The sequence below is a fragment of the Nicrophorus vespilloides genome, unplaced genomic scaffold (assembly GCF_001412225.1).
Source record: "Nicrophorus vespilloides isolate i.1.1-1 unplaced genomic scaffold, Nicve_v1.0, whole genome shotgun sequence".
NCBI lineage: Eukaryota > Metazoa > Arthropoda > Insecta > Coleoptera > Silphidae > Nicrophorus > Nicrophorus vespilloides.
Window position 1 is genome coordinate 88,476 of NW_017100088.1, and position 15,269 is coordinate 103,744.

At 25.8% G+C, this 15,269-nt stretch overlaps 1 protein-coding gene across 1 annotated transcript in view; it reads left to right on the forward strand.

Annotated features, from left to right (window-relative positions):
* Nucleotides 1-7,875: 7,875 nt before the first annotated feature.
* Nucleotides 7,876-15,269, forward strand: part of LOC108567446 (calpain-9-like) — a 106,320-nt gene continuing 98,926 nt past the window's right edge. Inside the window, exon 1 of the mRNA XM_017927928.1 lies at nt 7,876-8,048. The gene's annotated coding sequence lies outside the window, so the exon portion shown is untranslated. The remainder of the gene's footprint in view (nt 8,049-15,269) is intronic.

A 15,269-nucleotide genomic window follows, 5' to 3' on the forward strand; every position in this document is an offset into this window, starting at 1 on the left:
CGAGGAATACGTTAGTTTTATATAATTATTTTTTAATTTGGGGTGCATTTGAAATATCAAACAAATACAACAAGAACAAAAAAACAACAAATATTATATATAAAGAGAAATAATGCAAAAAAAAAAAGAAGTTTATATGTGTATAGAGAGATGAAAAGCACTTGCGTCAAGAAAATTGTGATTGTAATTTTGTAAATATATCGGAATAATCATGAATGAAAAAAGTAATATTAAATTAGGAATACATGTGAATTAGGTCTAACAGTAGGGTTTTATATAAGTAAATTGCAAAAAAAAGAGGTGTTTTTGCACATTAATCAATGTCCATTTTATATAAATATACACGCAATGAAAATCTTTGAAAAAAAAAATACAAACTTAATATTATAAAAATATATTTAAAAAAAAAGAGCAGCTGTTTGTTGTGAAGTACGTCTTACAATTTCACAGTAATAAAATAAGTGTAATGTTGCAACGCATCAGTTTTTTTGGTGCTTTCGTATATCTATATAATCTACGAAATGGGTTTAAAATAAAATATCACTTTGGTTCTGATAGTCCGGAGGTTGTAGGATGAGGGCATTCTCTGTAAATGTATATGTTTAGCCAATTAGCGGGAAAAAAATGTAAGGGAAATAAAAACTGTCTAGTCAGTAAAATATGTTTAAAAAAAAATATTAAAATGAAACAGGTACGTCGATGAAACACACGTAAAATTGTAAACAAAATAATAATGACAATAGGGAATATAGAAGATTTTAACAGTGTTATTTCATTCTGTTTATATAATAATTTTATATATATAAATATTTTATTTCTTTTTTTTTTAATTTTTTTGGGTTTGGTTCAGTTTTCTTTTGGATAAATGGTTGGAATATAAATGCTCTCCTAAAGTACTGAATTCGCGTGTAAATAAATGATAACTAATTTATTTTCTGTGTATCTTTAATGGTTTTTTTTCGTGTGACATGTATTCGTTATCGAAATACGTGTATCTGTGCCTTCATTCAGGATTTTAACAAGAAAAAAAAAACAACAATAAATTGAGATGAGAGAAATTTGTTGAAGATTCGAAACATTTTCACTTTTTATGCGAAATGCCGTTTCCGAGAATTTGTTTTTATTTTGTACTGGGAGGAGTTGAGTGAGATGGGGGTGTTTTATTTGGACTTGGATAAGTGAAATTCAGATTTTATGTACAATTATGAAAATAAAACCATTAAAATTTCTTCACTGAATTATTTTGTTTTATTTATATTTCCTTCTTTTCTGTTTAAAAATAGTCAATTTGAATCCTTGTTTTCAATGAATTTCTCAGTTTTTTTCAATTTTAATTTTATTTTTTTCACTAATTTTTCACAAATCTATGATTTTTAATTAAATTATTTATTTATTAATTTTTATTTGATAAACGACCATAAATTAGCAGTTAGGACAAAATGAAAAATTTAATTAATTTAATTATGAAAATTATAAACAAATTGGAAAATAATAATATGTTATATTAGAAGAACTCTGTGTAATGCGACTACTAGTGTAATCTACAATCCATAGCATGAACTAAAAGTTGTACAAAGCAAACGCGAGATGGCAACTTCAATTTTCTATTCTATTAAGTAATTTTCTATTCTTCTAATCATTAATCGAAGTATGTATCTTGCTGAAAAGATGTATCAAATCCATTAATATTAATAAAAAAAACATGTAATAATCATTGATTGTAAAATTATGTATTTGAATGTTATGAATAGAATGTTTTTTTGTTTTTAATTGTCTAATTATTATTACTAATTACAAAATAATACAATTTACGTCTGAAAATTTTGAAAAAAAAAAACAATTTGTAATTAGTTTTCTAAAACATTTGCTTAATCGTCAACAACATGATGAACAATTTTACAAATATAGTTCTGGAATTCTTTAAGTTACTTGAAATCCAGCCTATTTGTTCTTAGTAAATAATAATAAATATCTGACAACTATTTTAAGTAATTTTTGAAGTTGAAATTTTAAAATTATTACTATTAGTGTATTTTTTTAACATATTTTTCTTACTTAGAAAGTAATTGATTAATTAAACGATTTAATTTGTTTTAAATTCGTGCATAAGGAAAATACTGAATTTTGGCTCTTCCACGCAATATATCATCAATCAATAAACACTATACGACTGTCATTGTTTCTATTTAAAACTGATGATGATTTCTATATAAATAATTTATGTTACGGATTCAGCGTGAATTATAATGCATAATGATCATACTAATTTATGTTCAATAACAGCTCACCGTCTCGCGTATGCATTACAAATAATTCTTGTGCATTGTTTAAGATGACAACACGAGACAATGGAGTTATTTATGGATTTGAATTTGCCTCTACCTCCTGATTTATTTACGTAATCACCTAATTATTCATTTAAGGGAGATTCAATTATTAATTTGCTCGAGACTCATGCAATCCGAAATTATTAATAAGAGTTACAAAATGTATGGGAATTTATTTCTTAAAATGAATACGAATAAAATTGATTTATTTACCATATTTTGAGTAAGATTCAAAGTGTGATCACAATTATCGCGTAGAGTAAGCAAGGGATTGCCAATAGTAACAAGAAACAAACTATCAATAAACAACTGAAAAAACAAACAAAAAGTTAAGCAACGTCTCTCAAATATTTTATTTTGATTGGTAATTTTGATATATATTTTCAACTCAGGATACTATTGGAGAAATTCAGCACTTCGCATGGCGTCAAGAGCTTTTGTTATTTTATTAGTTAAAAAAGTTAAGCAATGCATCTGAAGGATAGGATTTTGATGGGTGATTTCTTTATTTATTTCATAATCAGGGCAGAAGAACATGATAGTGATAAATTGAAAACATTGTTTGCTGCAAATTCGTAAACAGAAATGTAATCTTGGTAGCAGCAATACAAAAACTTTCTAATTTCGTTTTCCTGCAAACTGTGCAGTTTATTGCAACCCTAATAAAATTGAAAATTTTTGGAAAACATACCCTTTTCAGGTATACGTACAACCGATATGCTCTTCAACAACTTACTGCAAGCACAGTTTCATTTTAGTTTTGCAAGAGTGAACATCGTAGAGAAATGGCAGAATACACACCTCTCACCTATACTACTTCGGATCCCGAAAAATATAACAATCGCTTTTTTTCTACCAGTTACTTAGATCCTATATTCGTTAAGACTCAATTGAACTTGCTTAGTGAAAGCATGAGAAAGGAGACATTACAATTCTTCAAGATGCCACGAGTGGACTGTCGAACACTGCCAGCTATTATGAAAATTCATAAAGCGATTTATCCGATCATGGTTTATCTGCAGTCAAACGAGATGCTAACAAAAGAATGGATTATTATATTAATGCATATTATTGTTTTAAAATTTGATCAGTATACCAAAAACCTCTGGATTGAATCTTCCGATGGTACTTTTAACATTTACAAGTTAATGGAATTCATTCAAAAACGTATACATACTTTGAAAACCAATAATAATGGTCTTTAATTGTAAGAAGATCAATGCATATTTTTCTACTGTGATTATCAGCCACACAGCGGATTTTATTTTTGGTAAGATTCTATATTTTATATTCTGTAAATTTAGATTAAGTTTAGAATTAGTTTAGGTTAGATGAGATTTTATTATAATTCATGAAATAATAGTTTTAAATTAGTATAGATTATTATAACATCTGTTTCAAAGTTTGATGAGTAAACAAGAAGATTCTGTGTTGAAATTTTTTAACATTTATAAGTTATTGTCTTTCATTTAAGAATGTAATAACACATTGAAAACTACCAGCAATAGTCTTTAATTGTAAGAAATTCATGCTATTTTTTCTATATTTCTGTGTTATATTATATAATTATTTTAGATTAGATTTAGAGTTCGAATATATTTGTTTAATTTGATTTACTACAATTCGTGTAATAATAGTTTTTAATTAGTATGAATTATTACGCACGTAACTATTTCAACGTTTAATAAGTAAACCAGAAAATTATGCTTGTACTTTTTTATATTTATAAGTCTTCAAAACGATCATTAATGGTATTCAATTGCAAGAAGTTCGATGTACATGTTTCTACATTTCTGTGTTATATTGTTTAAATTAAGAATTATAAGTTAATGTTTAAGTTTATTGTTTAAGTTTAGATTTAGAATTATATTATATTTGTTTCACTTATTACAATTCGTGTAATAATATTAGTTTTTAATTAATATCTAACAAGAAAAATATCAAATAAATATTTATATATATATATTTAATCATACTTGTTTTTATATTTTCCAATCAATGTATTTGAATAATTTAGATTAAAATTTTCTTAAAAGTTGTAAACTAATGTTTATACACTTTTAACAAAATTTGATTCTCATTATTAATAATTTCTTCCATAAAATTAATGAAAATTCATTGTTTTCTTTTATAGTAATAAACATATTTTGTTTAATTATTATTTAACAAAGTTGGATATCCTAGGATTTTCAATTAGTGTTGTACAGTGAGTATACATTTTTGAAAATTAATGCTAACAAAACTATGAATGTATGTCTTTAAAAGTTTAAAATAAAATTTTGATCCTGGGATTTCTAAATATTACTAACAACGCAAATCCTAGGATATAAATTCAATTTTGAATACTTTCTAATATTCTATAAGCAATTGGAGATATCGCGAAGACGTAAAGTGGATGAAAAAAGTTATTTAAGAATGTTCAAAAACCTAGGATATTGAATTTTTAGATAAATGCTGATTTAGAATATAATAAATAGATTATAGATCCTAGGATTTTCAATATTACTTATTTGATACAAGTATCATGATGACGTAAAGTGCACAAGTATTGTTATTTAATAATGTTGAAGATCCTAGAATCTTTGAATTAATATTGTATAAGTACAGATTTTAGAAAAGTAATATTAACAAAACTATGAATATGTGATTTTATTTTTTTTTATTTTTAAAAATATTACCAGTATTGCAAATCCTAGGATCTATATTTTCAATACGTAGTTAATTTTCTATAAGAAATTATTGCATTATCAGTACTTGTTGAAAATCATGAGATTTTAGTTTTTTAGATTCTCCAGCAGTGATATTGACGAAACAATATATATACGGATCTAAACATAAATAGAGAAGACCTATTTCGAATATAATAAATAAATAAGTACTAAAACTAAAAATTTAATCTTTTTATTGGAATCTTATTTGTGCAAGTGAAAATATTGATTTAGGACATAATTCAATTTTATCACGTAACATTGCGTCATAAGCTTTTGTTACTTATTTTACTAGTTACAAATGTATAGCAATGTATCTGAAGGATAGGATTTTGATGGGTGATTTCTTTTCTTATTTCCTAATCAGGATAGATGAAGATGTTAGATAATTTGTTTAATTAATAATTTCATTTGTTTTAAACGATTTAGATTATTGATTCTGGATTTAATTAACATTTAGAAGTTGGAGATATTCAGTACTTCGCATGGCGTCATGAGCTAACGTTACTTTATTAGTTAAGAAAGTTAAGCAATACATCTGAATGATAGAATTTGATGGGTGATTTCTTTACTTATTTCATAATCAGAATAACATGATAGTGATAAATTGAAAATCGTTGAATTCACATTGTTCACTGCAAATTCGTAAACAGAAATGTAATTCTTGGTAGCAGCAATACAAAAACTTTCTAATTTCGTTTTTCAGCAAACTGTGCAGTTTATTGCAACCTTAATAAAATTGAAATTTTTTTGAAAACATACCCTTTTCAGGTATACGTACAACCGATATGCTCTTCAACAACTTGCTACAAGCACTGTTTCATTTTAGTTTTGTAAGAGTCAAAATCGTAGAGAAATGGCAGAATACACGCCTCTCACCTATACTACTTCGGATCCCGAAAAATACAATAATCGCTTTTTTTCCACCAGTTACTTAGATCCTATATTCGTTAAGACTCAATTAAACTTGCTTAGTGAAAGCATGAGAAAGTTGACATTAGAATTCTTCAAGATGCCACGAGTGGACTGTCGAACACTGCCAGCTATTATGAAAATTCATAAAGCGATTTATCCGATCATGGTTTATCTGCAGTCAAACGAAATGTTAACAAAAGAATGGATTATTATATTAATGCATATTATTGTTTTAAAATTTGATCAGTATACCAAAAACCTCTGGATTGAATCTTCCGATGGTACTTTTAACATTTATAAGTTAATGGAATTCATTCAAAAACGTATACATACTTTGAAAACCAATAATAATGGTCTGTAATTGTAAGAAGATCGATGCATATTTTTCTACTGTGATTATCAACCACACAGCGGATTTTATTTTTGGTAAGATTCTATATTTTATATTGTGTAAATTTAGATTAAGTTTAGAATTAGTTTAGTTCAGATGAGATTTTATTATAATTCATGAAATAATAGTTTTCAATTAGTATGGATAATTATAACATCTGTTGCAAAGTTTGATGAGTAAACAAGAAGATTCTGTGTTGAAATTTTCTAACATTTATAAGTTATTGGCTTTCATTCAAGAATGTAATAACACATTGAAAACTACCAGCAATAGTCTTTAATTGTAAGAAATTCATGCTATTTTTTCTATATTTCTGTGTTCTATTATATAATTATTTTAGATTAGATTTAAAGTTCGATTATATTTGTTTAATTTGATTTATTACAATTCGTGTAATAATAGTTTTTAATTAGTATGAATTATTACGCACGTAACTATTTCAACGTTTAATAAATAAAGCAGAAAATTATGCTTGTACTTTTAATATTAATAAGTCTTCAAAACTACCATTAATTGTATTCAATTGTAAGAAGTTCGATGTACATGTTTCTACATTTCTGTGTTATATTGTTTAAATTTAGAATTAGAAGTTATTGTTTAAGCTTAGATTTAGAATTCTATTATATTATATTTGTTTCAATTATTATAATATGTGTAATAATATTAGTTTTTAATTAATATCTAACAAGAAAAATATCAAATAAATATTTATGTATATATATATATTTAATCATACTTGTTTTTATATTTCCCAATCAATGCATTTGAATAATTTAGATGAAAGTCTTCTTAAAAGTTGTATAGGAATGTTTATACACTTTTAACAAAATTTGATTCTCATTATTAATAATCAATAAGTTAATGAGAATTCATTGTTTTCTTTTATAGTAACAAACATATTTTGTTTAATTTTTATTTAACTAATTTGAATATCCTAGGATTTTGAATTATTGTTGTACAGTAAGTATAAACTTTAGAAAAGAAATGCTAACAAAACTATGAAAATATGTCTTAAAAGCTTTAAAATAAAATTAAGATCCTGGGATTTCTAAATATTACTAATATCGCAAATCCTAAGATATAAATTCAATTTTGAATACTTTTTAATATTATATAAGCAAATGGAGATATCTTGAAGACGTAAAGTGGATGAAAAATGTGATATTAACAAAACTATAAATGTGTGTATTTGAAAAATAAATTTAAATTGAATTAAATCGAATAAAGATCCTAGGATTTTAAATATTGCTCATTGTAATTAACGTTGTTAATTTATTATAGGTAAAACAGTATTTATTTGAGAGATATCGTGAAGACGTAAAGTGGATAAGCATGTCACCGGCATAGTTTGTCTGGTGTGTCCATGCGGCGTGTGCCGAAAGTATGTATCCGTTATTAGGATTATGTAAACAAATCGTAAATTACAGGTAATGACAGGTGCACGAGTGTACTCGAAAGCAGACGAGTATGGAGCGCCCGGTGTGTGCTTCTTGCGCTCTTTTACCTTCCTCGTTAGTTTGCCGATAGATATTGTTGTGCGCGTAACAACATCCAAAACAAAATTGCGCGCATCTAACTCCAGTTCGAAATTTCAAATATAACTATTTATGATTAATAATTTATAGAAAAATAAAACAAAGACAAATATAAACATTGTTTTTATAAGTTCGTAACTGGAAAATGGATATTTTAGGTGTTATTATTAAGGTGAGATTTTTTTACTAAATATCTTTACTAAATAATAATTAAATAGTGTATTAAAATAAACTGATTATTCATTTTACTTTTCACCAATTCCACAAACAAAAATTTACAGAAATAAATTCTACTTATTTCTTTGAAGAAATTTTAATTTTTTAAAATTAAAAACCTACACAAAATGTTATTTATTACATTAGATATTAAAATGTAAGGAGACCTTTGACCCAAATTATTTCCAATTTCATTTTACTAATTATAAACGAATTTATTACGTATCTGAAATTAGTAAAATGATCGTTTTAGTAGAAAAGTGAGAATGGAAATAAGTTGTTTAAAATTCGAGAAATTTTTTTAACAAAAATGAAAATTTGAGACAAAATATTCGAAATCGATTATTAAGATTTTTCTATTTCCTAATAAAAAAAAAACATATTTTTGTTTGTAATATAAAATTTGTTTTATGAATGTTTTTTTTCTTAATTATTTATTAATTTTTTAAATATAAAAGCCAACGAAAATTTATAGCAATTAATAATTTTTTTAATGTTGCTTTTAAATAAAACATTGTGAAACAATCATCATTTTCGTTTATTTTCAGTGTATATTTTCCAATAATTATTCTTTAAATATGTGAATGTAAAACGTTTGAAAGAAATTAATTTTAATTAATAAAAGAATTGTTTCCAAACTTGTTCCTAAGAATTGTTTTTTTTTTTATAAATTAATGATTTTCAGATTAAATTAATTTCAGTCTAAAGTTTGTTTATTTATTTGTATTATTCATTTTGTATAATATATCATCATTGTTTGAACTTAATACTAAACAGAACTTTATATTAATTTAAAAAAATCGAATTAATAGAATTTTTGTTAAAAAAAATGTTTGCTTAATTAATTGATTAAACGTAAAAGTTAAGATTAATTATTAACAGTTAATGAAATTTAGTTGTTCTTAAAAATATGATTGTAGAAATTAATTAGTATAAGATAAAATTTTTGTCGAAAAATGATCATCTGGTATTTTCGATTTCTTGAACTGACAACGTTTTCAGTATAATGAGGCAACGTGTTTAAGGTAGGAGTCAGCTGCTCATGTGAGCAAATGTACCTGCATTTTTATTATACCAACAGCTGATGTTCTCCAACAGTAATTATATACTACACACAAACACACTACATAATCTACTTCTTCTGCTTGCCATATTTTATTTCTTCTATCTTGTTCGCTCTGCCATTTGGGTTTTATTCAACGAGCGGATCATTGCAATTAAAACATTAAAATTGTCATTTTCTTTGCATTACTGTAAAACTTTTTATTATATATAAAATGAATGTAATATTTCTTCAATATTTGGTTAGCACAGATGCATACGCGTTTGTAGATATGTTTGCTATTTTAATACAAATGTGGATGATAATTTATGTATTTGGTTCTTGGAAGAAATGATGCGGGAAACGTGTGAATTGATTTAGCAGTTGTTTCCGTTTAATTTATAATTACATAAGCATGTTTTATATTTATATTAAGGAGACAAGCTAATTATCGTACGAATAATATTAATAGTAATAATATACAGGTACTTCCCGCATTATGAAGAATTTATTCATCCAAACTGCTTTTTGTTTTTTTTTTTAAATTACGTTTTCATTTTACGAAATCAAAAAATAATATTATTTTTTTAATGAACGTTTAGTTTTTAATCAGGTTCTCACTTTGAATGAATGAGAATGAGTTTTGATTTTTTGAAACCATATAAATTTATGAAGTTTCATTTTATAAACTTTTTAAATCGTTCTCACTTTAGGATGTTTCATTTAACGTAATGATAAAAGCATATTTTTTATTAAATATGAATTTAATTTCATATCCTTCTCACTTTACGAAATTTCATTTTAAGAATTAAAAAATTATTATTTTTTTAATGAACGTTTATTTTTAAATCCAGTCCTCACTTTACAAAGTTTAATTTTACGAAATAATTCTAAGAATGAGCTTTGATTATTTAAATCCATATAAATTTATGAAGTTTCATTTTATTTTACGTAATGATAAAAGCTTTTTTTAATGAACGTGTATTTAATTTCATATCGTTCTCCCTTTACGGAGTTTCATTTTAAGAAATCAAAAATTATCATTATTTTTTTAATGAACATTTATTTTTCAACCAAGTTTTCACTTTACAAAGTTTCATTTTACGAAATAATTCTAAGAAAGAGCTTTGATTTTTTGAAACCATAAAAATTTATGAAATTTCATTTTAAGAAATCAAGAAATATTATGATTTTTTTAACGTTTATTTTTTAATCAAGTTCTGACTTTACAAAGTTTTAATTTACGAAATAATTCTACAAATGAGCTTTTATTTTTGAAAACCATATAACTTTATGAAGTTCCATTTTTATAATGTTAAAACGTTCTTACTTTACGAAGTTTTATTTTACAAGATGCAAAAAAACATTTATTTTTTTAATAATCATGCATTTATGTTTAAATTGAAATCACCAATGCAAACTTTTCTATTGTTCTTAAATATACTCTACTTCAGTTATGGGCAATCTATGGCCCGCGGGCCAAGATGCTACCGGCTTAGAGGTTTAAAATGATTTTAAAACAATAGTTCAATTCTCTATAATTTTACTTCTCAGAACCAGTTTGAACCAGATTACGAAGAACTTTTAGAAATGTAGATCATAGATGATTAGTATTAAATAATTTTTAAAATATGTTTTTTTGAGTCATTATTATGTTTTTTTCCCACTACTAAAAATGATTTGTCCATTGACTGCTGTATTTCATAGACTTCTAGTTCATTGAAAGTTAACTGAAAACTACAAAGTATTTATTCCTTCTATAATTTATTGATTTTTTTATGAAATCATAACATATTTGATAATTTCACTTTTGAAAATATAATGTTGTGCGTAGCAAATAGTGAAGTTAATATATTCTTTATATAGACTACGTATGATGGTTTGCAAGGTCATTACAAATTTGATTATATATAATTATGCAGATACTCCTTGATTTTGCTTATCCTCTCGTTCTTATTGTCGATGTTAGTTTTCCTTTTGCCGGACATCATCATGTAATAAATATTATTTTGTTTCTTTTTCTCAATCTTTTTTTTTCATATTCTCGATGAGACTGAATGGCCACGCACGTAGTTATTAGATTTAGGTTATGCATCTCCTTTGTTAAGAAAACAATCGATTTCTGGTCATCATCATTATTGTTATTATTAATATATAAACTCTTTCTCAGACGTTCTCTTTTTTTCTTTTTCTTCGTATTTATACGTGCATTGAAAATCTCCATTATTATTATTACTTACATAGTAATTCGTTGAATCGCATTGAACACAATCACATTTTTTTTTATGATTTTATTAACATTGAAAAAAAAATAATAATGAAAATTTAGAATGAGTGAGTTTTTAGTTGTTGTTTTTTAACAATTTTTCTAAGGCGTTTTTCATTCGTTACTAATACAAATTTTTAACTAATTATTTTCTTTGCAAATTAGTAACTACAAATAATGAAATTACAACTTTTATAATATATATTTGAATATTTATTAGGATTTACAATAAAAAATAATACAAATCAATACATATGGTTATATAAACTACAAAAAAATTAAAGACCGTTGTTGGTAGTTCCTAAGATGTGAACACGTTCTTGAATGAAGTCCATGAAATGTTGGATATTATAAGTATTATCTGAAACTTGTTTCCAGAGACTTTTGGTATAAGGATCAAACTTACAAACAGCAATGTGCATAAGAATAATTGTCCACTCTATACTCAATTCGCACTCATCTTCTACATCAAGCATAATATGAAAAATAAATTGTTCTATGTTCATCATCGACAACAGCGTTTGACCCTCCATTCGAGGCAATTTTAAAAACTGTTTGATCTTACGTCTTGCACGAGATGATTCCACTAATTTCATTTGATTCCTAACAAAATTGAAATCCAAAAATCCGGTAAAATAATAAGGCTTATGATATTCGACTGGATCTGTCGTAGTAAATCCGAGTGGAATTGGAAAGTTTTCCATAATTTTGAAAGATGTTCACTGTTGGCTAGGGAAGAGAAGACTGATTTTGTTAAGTTTTCCAAAGAGTATTTATACCTTTTTGGGTATAAATACCCTAAACTTTCCAATTCTAAGAAGGTTGCACATTTTTTCTAAGAAAAAAAAGGTATTTGCTGTAGTTTTTCCAATATTTAACTTTCAATATAAATTCTGAATAAAAATCATAATCATTTAAGAGAATAATTAGTAAAAATAAAATAACATAACGTAATAAAATAACTAACGTAATTGAAGTTCTCAAATTTATTTAACTTCTCAAATCTAAATAAGTTTAATAAATGATAATAATGAATTTACATGTGAATGGATAGTTTTTTTGGCAATTATGAAAATACAATTATTTGTTAATGTAACAATTTAACAAAAATGATATAAAGTCACGTAAATTTGGATATTTACATGAAGTTTAAGAAAGATGCTCGATTGTCTAATAATTCAAGAAAGTACCCTAAACTTTAAAATTCTATGAAGGTTGCACATTTTTTCTAAGAAAAAAAGGTATTTGCTGTAGTTCTTTCAAGATTTAACTTTTAATATAAATTCTGAATAAAAATCATAATCATTTAAGAGAATAATTAGTAAAAATAAAATAACATAAACTAACGTAATTGAAGTTCTCAAATTTATTTAATTTCTCAATTCTAAATAAGTTTAATAAATGATAATACTGAATTTACATGTGAATAGATAGTTTTTTTGGCAATTATAAAAATACAAATATTTATTAATGTAACAATTTAACAAAAATTATATAAAGACAGGTCAATTTGGATATTTACATGAAGTTTAAGAAAGATGCTCGATTCTCTAATAATTCAAGAAAGTTATTGATATTCCGAGTGTGATCATGTTTTGGATCCAAACGTTTTTATTAATGTATCCGAACGTCAACAAGCGATGTGAATCAGAACGATCTGCCAATCTACCGTCAACTTGTCGATCCTCTTCAACTCGTCCTTAACTCTGATCAAAAGACTCCAAAGGTGGATTAATCCAAGCGAAGTAGCTAATTCCAACCTCGATAGTCTCATGATATCCTGCGTCATCCGTCTAACATCCGAATTATCCAACAAATTAAACTGATTTTTAATTAAAATGTAATCCAATTCCATCGAGGTGAAAAGCAAAGCATCACAAGATTGCGGATTTTTTGTAATTAGAACTGGTAGTATTGAATTATTCCGTAACGACATGTCTGCGGCGGTAATGATTTGTATTTGGAACTGAAGGAAATTTATTCGGAACGAAATTTAAGAAAGATTCTCCATTGTCTAATAATTCAAAAAAGTTATCGTTATTCGGAGTGTAATCGTGTCTTTGGATCCAAACGTTTTTGGTTGATTTATCCAAACGTCAACAAGCGATGTGAATTTAAACAATCTGCCAATCTACCGTCAACTTGTCGATCCTATTCAACACGTCCTTAACTCTGATCAAAAGACTCCAAAGGTGGATTCATCCAAACAAAGTAGCTACTTCCAACCTCGATAGTCTCATGATATCCTGCGTCATCCGTCTAATATCCGAATTATTTAACAAATTAAACCGATTCTTAATTAAAATGTATTCCAATTCCATCGTGGTGAAAAGCGAATCATCACAAGATTTCGGATTTTTCGTAATTGGAACTGGTAGTATTGAATTATTACGTAACGACATGTATGCAGAAATTATTTTTAATTGGAACTGAAGGAAATCTTTTCCGGTACGAAATTTATATACCATCAGATGTAAATAACAGAAAAAATAGAAAATATCAAGAATATTTGAAAGCGTCTTGAATATCTTTAAAGCTAAAGTAAAATGATTGCAATTCCTTGTGTTTTCCTAGAACTTAATCGTAGCGAGATTAGATATTTTTTTCAAATACGCTTTTTGAATAATGGATCAAAGTAAACTTATCATCTAAATGTTATTAATAACGAAATGTCGTGAAGCAATCTAGTTATTGGCAGTTGTTTTTTAACAATTGTTCTAAGACTTCTTTGATTCGTCACTAATACAAATTTTTAACTAATTATTTTCTTTGCAAATTAGTAACTACAAATAATGAAATGACAACTTTGATAATATATATTCGAATATTTATTAGAATTTATAATAAAAATAATACAAAACAATATATATGGTTATATAAACTACAAAAAAATTAAAGACCGTTGTTTGTAGTTCCCAAGATGTGAACACGTTCTTGAATGAAGTCCATAAAATGTTGGATATTATAAGTATTATCTGAAACTTGTTTCCAGAGACTTTTGGTATATCGATCAAACTTACAAACAGCGATGTGCATGAGAATAATTGTCCACTCTATACTCAATTCGCACTCATCTTCTACATCAAGCATAATATGAAAAATAAATTGTTCTATGTTCATCATCGACAACAGCGTTTGACCCTCCATTAAAGGCAATTTTAAAAACTGTTTGATCTTACGTCTTGCACGAGATGATCTCACTAATTTCATTTGATTCCTAACAAAACTGAAATCCAAAAATCCGGTAAAGTAATAAGGCTTATGATATTCGACTGGATCAGTCGTAGTAAATCCGAGTGGAATTGGAAAGTTTTCCATCATTTTGAAAGATGTTAACTGTTGGCTAGGGAAGAGAAGACTGATTTTGTTATGTTTTCCAAAGAGTATTTATACCTTTTTGGGTACCTACCCTAAACTTTCCAATTCTATGAAGGTTGTACATTTTTTCTAAGAAAAAAAAAGGTATTTGCTGTAGTTCTTTCAAGATTTAACTTTCAATATAAATTCTGAATAAAAATCATAATCATTTAAGAGAATAATTAGTAAAAATAAAATAACATAAACTAACGTAATTGAAGTTCCCAAATTTATTTAACTTCTCAAATCTATATAAGTTTAACTAATGATAATACTGAAATTACATGTGAATGGATAGTTTTTTTGGCAATTATGAAAATACAATTATTTATTAATGTAACAATTTAACAAAAATGATATAAAGACAGGTCAATTTGGATATTTACATGAAGTTTAAAAAAGAAGCTCGATTCTCTAACAATTCAAGAAAGTTATCGATATTCGGAGTGTGATCGTGTCTTTGGATCCAAACGTTTTTGGTGGATGTATCCAAACGGCAACAAGCGATGTGA